The following is a 7,804-nucleotide window of genomic DNA, read 5'->3' as shown; positions in this document are numbered from 1 at the left end:
GCTTCACGAATTTGCGTGTCATCCTTGCGCAGGGGCCATGCTAATCTTCTCTGTATCGTTCCAATTTTAGTATATGTGCTGCCGAAGCGAGCACGGGAAAAAATTTTTTTCTTCTCTCTTTTCTCATCGATTTGTCCTCAGTACTTATATATCTTTCAGAATACATGACCACATGTTAAAAAGTTCATCACAAGCTCACACACACACACAAAAATCGAATCATAAGTTTAAATAGAAGTTTACAATATGTTGGGAGCCGGCCTGCAGCTCACATGGACCGGGGTTACTCCTGGTAGGCAAACTGGGGCTGAAAAGACAGAAACTAGGAGGTCGAGAGAAAAAGTGGATGCCAAGACCAGGTTCCTGATCAAGGCTCAAATGTTTAATAGCAAACTGTGCTTATAAAGGGGGGGGAGGCCCATTCCCCGATAATCCATTCTTGGAGCCTGGAACCAGCTGCAGGTGACTGACTTGCAGGATAGGGTGTAGTCTCCGGAATATCTCAGGGGCCTCTCAGCAGGTAGCAGTGTCTTGGAGGAGCAGTGGCAGATGGCAGAACAATAGAGCCATCTAGGTTGGAAGGCTCCACCATAGGTAATCTTCTTCTTAGTGGCAGCAAGTTCAAAGTCTGGATCAGCCTGTTTCAGGCTGGGGGGAGGCTAATACTTAGTAGTTGTTACATATGTTTAATAATAACAGGAAATACATATTAATAGCAGGAATCTTTTCTACAGTGACTTTTCTTAGGCCTTGTCTTTCAGAGCAAATCTGTCATGGATTAATCTGAAGCAGACCATCTCATGAAGATCACCTGCTAGTTACTAGCTTGTTCTGTTCTGGCTCCTGACAAGAAAGGGGAGCCTCCCTCCCAAATTTGGGTATAACATGCTGCTCCACAGTACATCATGTCACTGAACATCTAGACACATCCTCTCCCACAGAGTCCAAATGAGGCAGTGCCATTAGGGGAACAGAATCCACAGGCAGACAGCAGATTCAGGGACAACCTGTATTCTCTTTTTGGCTGGTAGTTCAGTCTCTGAGACCCCCAAGGGTTCAAGTTAATTGATTCTGTTCATCTTCCAATGGAGTCCCTGTCCTCTTTGGGTCCCTCAGTCCTTCCTCAATCTCTTCCACAATATTCCCTGACCTTCAACTAATGTGAGGCTGTGTGTCTCTGCATCTCTTTCTACTGGCTTCTAGGTAGAGCCTCTCAGATGACAGTTATGCTAGGCTCCTATCTGCAAACATAATAGAGTGTCATTAATTATCTCGGGGTTGCTTCTTGCTCATGAGATTGGTCTCAATTTGGGCAAGTCATTGGTTGCCCATTCCCTTCATCACTGCTCTCTTTGCCTCTGCACATCTTGGAGGCATGGCAAATTTTTGTTTTGTGGGTGGGTTATTGTCCTTATTCCTCCACTGAGAATCATTTCTGCCTACAGAAAATGGCTAGTTCAGGATTCATATTCCGCACTGCTAGAGTCTCAGCTAGAATCACGGTTGACATTAGAAATGACTTTATGGTTGCCTCAGAGTCCAACAATGATATCACCAAACCCTATGCAACAAGGACCCTCTTGCATCTGTTGCCATGGCAACTGCCACATATTCTCTGAGTGCTATTTACATGTGTGCCTCACCTGTGTTCAGTGATGCATGTGTTTATATCATGACCCAAATAAAAGGCAGAACCCCCCAACCTTCTCTCCTTCTTTTCCTTCTTCTCTTCCTTCTTTCCTCCCAATAAACCTCTTCTTATGGGGCTGTGCTGGCCTGGTGTGATCTATCTGGATATGAGCTGCCTTCTAACACAACATTTGGTGCCTTAACTAGGATATTGCTAGTGATCACTCAGCTGTGAGCACTGCTGCTGCCACATGGGCTTCTGCAGCCACCACGGCAGACCACCACATGGATTTCCACCTCGTGAGCCACCACTGGACACACACATCCCCACCACATCAGCTAGCTGCTACCATGTTGGTTAAGCTCCACTGGCAATACCTCATTAGGACAGCTCTATGAGTCACACAGTATCAAACTTCCCACTATAAGATCGTCAGAAATTCTTACACAAACATTGCTGGAATAGTAATGTTTTCCCTTCAGTTGGCAGGAAAGGGCTCTTCCCCCAGAAAGGTCTGGCCAACCTCTATGGGCTTAGAGGTGGGCATTTCATGGTCCATATGATTAGCCTCCTAGCCTATGTACAAAATAGGACTTCAACCATTGGGTGACTCACCTCTTGAAATTGGTTTTTAACATCCCATTCCAGCTGTACAGCAAAACTTAGGTGAGCCACTTTCATTAGTGAGTCTAGGACTAATCAAAGCAGGATGACCTGAACATCTATTCTGGCTGTAATTCATTGTTGGACTTTTTCTCAAGATGTTATCAGTATGAATAGTTCAATAACATCCCTATCACTTAAAAGGTGGCTCGTTGTCTTCCACTGTGCCTCTAGGCTCCACACTGGGATGTCTGCTGGAAAATCTCAAATCTCTAAAGTTAATGCCCAACTTGAGGTCATCAAAGCTGGTACAACTCTACAATAAGGTTTGCAATCAGTACTCATTAGACAATGGGCTCTAAATGACCAGTTAGTGGCATACTAGATCCAATTGTTTTAAGGGATCTTCACACATACTGCCAGCAGTCTGATAAATGCAAAGAGGTCCCTTATGCACAAGCTTATGCCTATCTATGCTCCAACCTCTTTCTCTTTTCTTCTTGTTCCCCAACCCGACTTGTGATAGCCAAGAAACTTCTACCAGATGACACTACAACCCTCGATCCAGCAAATGAACTACCTCCTTTCTGCAACAGACTTGTCTCTACACCTTCCAAAATCCCAACTACCTCTTCTGCTTCTTCTCACCAGGCCTCCCAAGAGCCTCCTTGCTCTACCTCTTGAGACTCCTCCCCTCCTCCTGTACCAGCAGTAGTCTGCTCCATTCATCGTGCACCAGCAACTACTTTTACCACTTACTTTAAGTCCACAGCCAAAACTCTCACAAGTCCCTCTCCCCCTGGGACACTGACCCAGCAATGGTCCTTCCTTTAAAGGAAGTTGCTGGAGTAGATGGTCTAATCAGACTACATGTCCCTCTCTCACTAAATGAACTTTTTCAAATAGAAAACAGACTGGGATCCTATACCTCAAACTCCTCTGCCTTTCATTAGAGTTTCAGTACATTACTCAATCTTATAACATGATTCTATACAATTTATATATGATCCTCACTAATAATTTACTTCATGACAAAGAGGAGTTTGGGAGCAGGTGAGAATACATGCAGTCAAGACTCATGAAACAGATGCAACATATTCAATTGGATCTGAGACAGTACCTGACCAAGATCCTCTATGGAATTATAATTCCCCAAATGGTATTTTAGCCACATATAGATTTATAATCTGCCTCCTGGCTAGTTTCTATAGGGCAGCCTTAAAACCAATAAATTTCAAAATTGTCTCCATCTCAATTTTCAGAGCACCTTACAAAGGCCCTATTAAAAGACACAAATCTAAACCCTGAAAAACCAGAAGGTAAGCAACTTCTGATGACCTACTTTTGTTCCCAGAACCTCCTTTACATAAAAGCCAAATTTAGAGGTATGGAGAGGGGAGCCCTAACTCCACCAGCAGATGTCCTGGGACCCACCTCTCCTTCTCAATCCCCTATTGTCACGGTAAGAGGACAATCTTACCTTCCTCACCAGAGCCCACTACTTAGTTGCATTTTTAGAGATATTCTCCTCACTCATTTCTTTTTGGTAGTGCCATCATGTCCTGAATCCTTATTGGGAATGGATATTCTAGCTAAGTTGGGAGACTCTATTTCCTTTGATCCCCTCATTTGCCTAAACCCAAGCTCACAAACAGCTCATTTGCTCCTTCTTCTAGCCAGTCAACCTACCAACCCTAACATGCTGTTTCCTTTACCAGCTTCTTAGGTAGCCATCTTAGTCTGGGATGTTGAGAACTCCTCTCTTGCTAAACATTACTCTCCTGTTGTCACCCAATTACTGGAATATACCAGGTCTATCACTCAAGCACAATATCTTCTCTCTCTATAGAGCCTCATAAGTCTATCATCTCTGACCTCTTAAGGAAAAAAAAAACCTTTGCCCTCTTCCCCATTAGCACCCCTATACTAGCAGCTGAAAAACCTAATGAAATCTATCACCTGGCTCAAGACCCCAGCCACATTAGTTCTGCAGTGGTTCCTCACCATCCTGTTGTGGATAATCCTTATACATTTCTTTCCATTTTTTATTTCTCAGTCCTGGATATCAAGGATGTGTTTTTCTCTTCCCATCTAGTTGCCCAATTACAGAACATATTTGCTATTACCTGGACAGTCCCTGACAGACACTTTTCTACTCAACTCATATGGACTGTTCTACCTCAGGGATTTCAGGACATCCCACTCCTATTTGGCCAGGCTCTGGCTTCTACCTTAATTTCTCTGTCTCTCCTTAAATCTAAGATTGTCCATTTCATATATGGCATACTTCTCTGTAGCTCATCTCTAAATATTAAACAAGTGGACACCTCTGATCTTCTGAATTTCCTTTCCAACCAAGGCTACATGGTCTCACCTTATAAAGTCCAACCGTCCACTCCTCAGTTCACCTATTTGGAACTAAAAATTACTCCAACCCACAAGGCTAGTACCTTAGATAGGAAGAATCTGATTCAGTCTCTAACTGTTTCTTCTAGAAAAGAAGAGATTTTATCATTCCTAGGAAAAGCCAGGTTGTTTTTCTCCTGGGTTCCTTCTTTTCCCCTCCTTCACCACTCCTTATATGACATGTCATTAGGAACTAGTCAATTACCTCTTCTTAAACTTGTTTACCAAGCCTTTAAAAAGGCTATAACAGGCTCTCCTTAAGGCCCTGGCCTTACATCTCGCTGACCTGACTCGTCCTTTTTCCCTTTACATAAATGAAAAAGAGGGATTTGCCTTTGGAGTCCTAAGTCACCAACTGGGACCCTGTTTTGAATCTGTAGCATACCTGTCAAAAAAATTAGATCTAACCATCCAGGGATGGGACCTTAGCAGCCATAGAACTCCTTATTAGAAATCAACAAACCTAACCTTTAGGTCACCTATAATTGTCTTCCCTTCTCATAATCTGTCACAGTTAGTAACTTACAAAGCCTTGAATATACTACCTCCTTCCAGGGTTCTCTCTCTTCAGGTAGGACTAACAGAAAATTTCACACTCACCTTCCAATCATGCCTGCCTCTTAATATTTCCAATCTTCTTCCTCAACCACATATTAACCACTCACTATTTCACTCCCGCAATGAAAATTTAGAGAAATTATTACCTCATCCTTCACACATACAGGAGGATACATTGCTTCAGGCCACCTATACCTGGTATAAAGGTGGCAGGTTTTTCTACATGAAGGGGCCAGAAGAGCTGGCTATAGGATAGTGTTGAGGCACAGGCTATTCCTGTTCATAACAACAACCAACAGCCTGAACTAATAGTCCTTACCTGTGCTTTTCAACTGGCACAGGGACAATCTCTCAACATCTACAAAGATTCCAAATACACTATCCATATCCTGCTGTCTCATGCTGCTATATGGAAGGAACTTGTATTACTTATGGTAAAAGGAGGATCAGTAATGCAAACCAAATTATGGTCATGCTAAAGGCTTCCAATCTCCCCACAGCTTTTGGGATTGTCCACTGTAGATCTCACCAGACAGATGACTCTATTGTCCCCAAGGAAACATCAGAGCTGATGAGGTTGCTAGAGCTGTGGCCCTTATGGGCACTGACTCTTCTCATCATTCCAGGGACATTCTTACACTACAATCCGCAGCCCCACTCTCATTCCCTGACACTTGTAAACTCTGTCTTATCTTCACCAGTTCTTTCATCCTAGCAGTCTTACTTTGTTAGAACCTACCTACAACTTACTCTGGAGGTTTACGTTTCTTAAAATCTATCACATTCTCTTGCAAAATCTGTCAGATGTCAGATTCCAACTCCAAGTTTTGTAGTACCCCTTTTCCTACCCATCAGGCTAGAGGTTCTCTTCCTGGAACTGACTCACTATTTGACTTTACACATATGCCCACTGTCAAAAGTGACAAGTACCTCCTGGTCTTGGTGGATACCTTGTTAGGGTGGGTGGAGGCATTTTTTACAACTAATAAAAAGGTTGAGACAATTTCTGATCTCCTCCTCCAAGAGATCATCCCACAATTTTGTGTCGCAACCTTCCTCCAGTCGGACAATGGTTCTGAATCCATTTCCCAAATTTCTCAAATTCTACCTAAAGCCTTAGATATCCCCTGGCCTTTTCATATTTCCTACCACCCTCAGTCTTCATGAAAGATATAAAAGACTAACTTCTCCCTAAAAGCCACTCTTGTCAAACAGTCACAGGAGCTTCACCTCTACTGTGTAAAGCTCCTAATTCTGGCACTTTTCAGGCTATTGGTTCTCCCCAAGTAAACTGTCTTCATCTCACCTTTCAAATGAATGTATGGATGCCTGGTCCTAAATCCTGGTCTTTCCCCTAAACACTCTCCCTTCTCTGATCACTTATGTATACCTCATTATTTTGTCACCTCTGCTGTCTCCTATGGAACTGTTGACCACTGTTTACCAAGGCCACTCACTGTTCCCTGTCCACTGTCTGTCAACATTGGCGACCAAGTTCTTCTATTTCCTCCAGACCACTGGCCCTTACCTTTCTTTCCTAAGTGGCAGGGTCCTTTCAAAGTAATTCTCTCATGACTCCTACAGCTCTAAACTGGAAGGACTCTTTCATTGGGACCACATGTCTCACCTCAAAACTTTCACCCCTCCACCTCTAAATGACTCTTCTTTCCCACACATAAACCTCAACAGGACCCAGCTTTCTTAAGCTTCAGATGACATTGAGACCAACCAGTTTGTCCCCAATCCAAGAAATTGAGACTCCACACTGGCATCTGCCACTCTAGTAGCTGTATTTGATGCCACTAGATTAGACATGGACTTCTCATCCTCCTGCTGCTGTTTGTTTCCATCTAGGGTAACCCTTACATCTGGAGATTCAAGGTTCAAGAAACCCCCACTGATAACAAACAGTCTTTCCAAAAGGGTCAGAAAACTGTTCCATAGCTGGATTCAGAAAATTGACATGAATTTCTGTCATCTAAATATTATTATCTCTTTGTTTGCTTCCTCTTTGACTAAATGAGAGATGATTGGAAAAAATAGACCGACAAATATGGGGCTGCCCAGATACAAATGCTAAGATCACAGACCAATCAGTTCTGTTAACAACACAAGATCCTCTTCTTCTATATACAAGTCCTATATGATCCCTGTTGGGAGACAGGTGTTGGTAAGCTCTACCATTAAAATCAAGCAGTTTCCCAAGTGAGTACTACCCTCATCCACAGAAAATATAGATCAATTTCTCAACTACTAGATATTGAAAAATAAGAGAGGTAATCACTTTTCTGAGGTCCTTACCTCCTCGACATCCCCCCTCATAAATGGCACTAACTTGTCATTTTGCCTTTTGTTTCATCACCTGACCTTGGCATACCAACTCCTTAATGTCACCTGACCTGATCAGTTTAAAGAGTGTTGGTTATGTGTAGCCCCTGGAAATACCTCACAATTGCCACTTACAGCCTCTCCAGTGATACTGCCAAATAATGTCACCTCACTTTTTATCAGTGGCCCTAATTCCAATGTTGCCATGACCCTATACCTCATCTCTATCCCTCTTTTTGTCATGGCAAACTGTTTTAAGACATACAGGACAAGTTCTGT

At 43.0% G+C, this 7,804-nt stretch overlaps 1 non-coding gene across 1 annotated transcript in view; it reads right to left on the bottom strand.

Moving 5' to 3' along the window:
* The window catches only part of LOC115029183, a 107-nt gene extending 13 nt beyond the window's left edge, over window positions 1–94 (bottom strand). The window contains exon 1 of the small nuclear RNA XR_003834737.1: window positions 1–94. This exon is cut by the window's left edge and continues 13 nt beyond it. This is a non-coding gene — a small nuclear RNA (U6 spliceosomal RNA).
* Between the last annotated feature and the right edge of the window lie 7,710 nt (window positions 95–7,804).

This window comes from Mus caroli, chromosome 13 (assembly GCF_900094665.2).
Source record: "Mus caroli chromosome 13, CAROLI_EIJ_v1.1, whole genome shotgun sequence".
Taxonomy (NCBI): Eukaryota; Metazoa; Chordata; class Mammalia; order Rodentia; family Muridae; genus Mus; species Mus caroli.
Note: the sequence above shows the minus strand (reverse complement) of the source record. Positions and strands in the feature narration are given on the sequence as shown.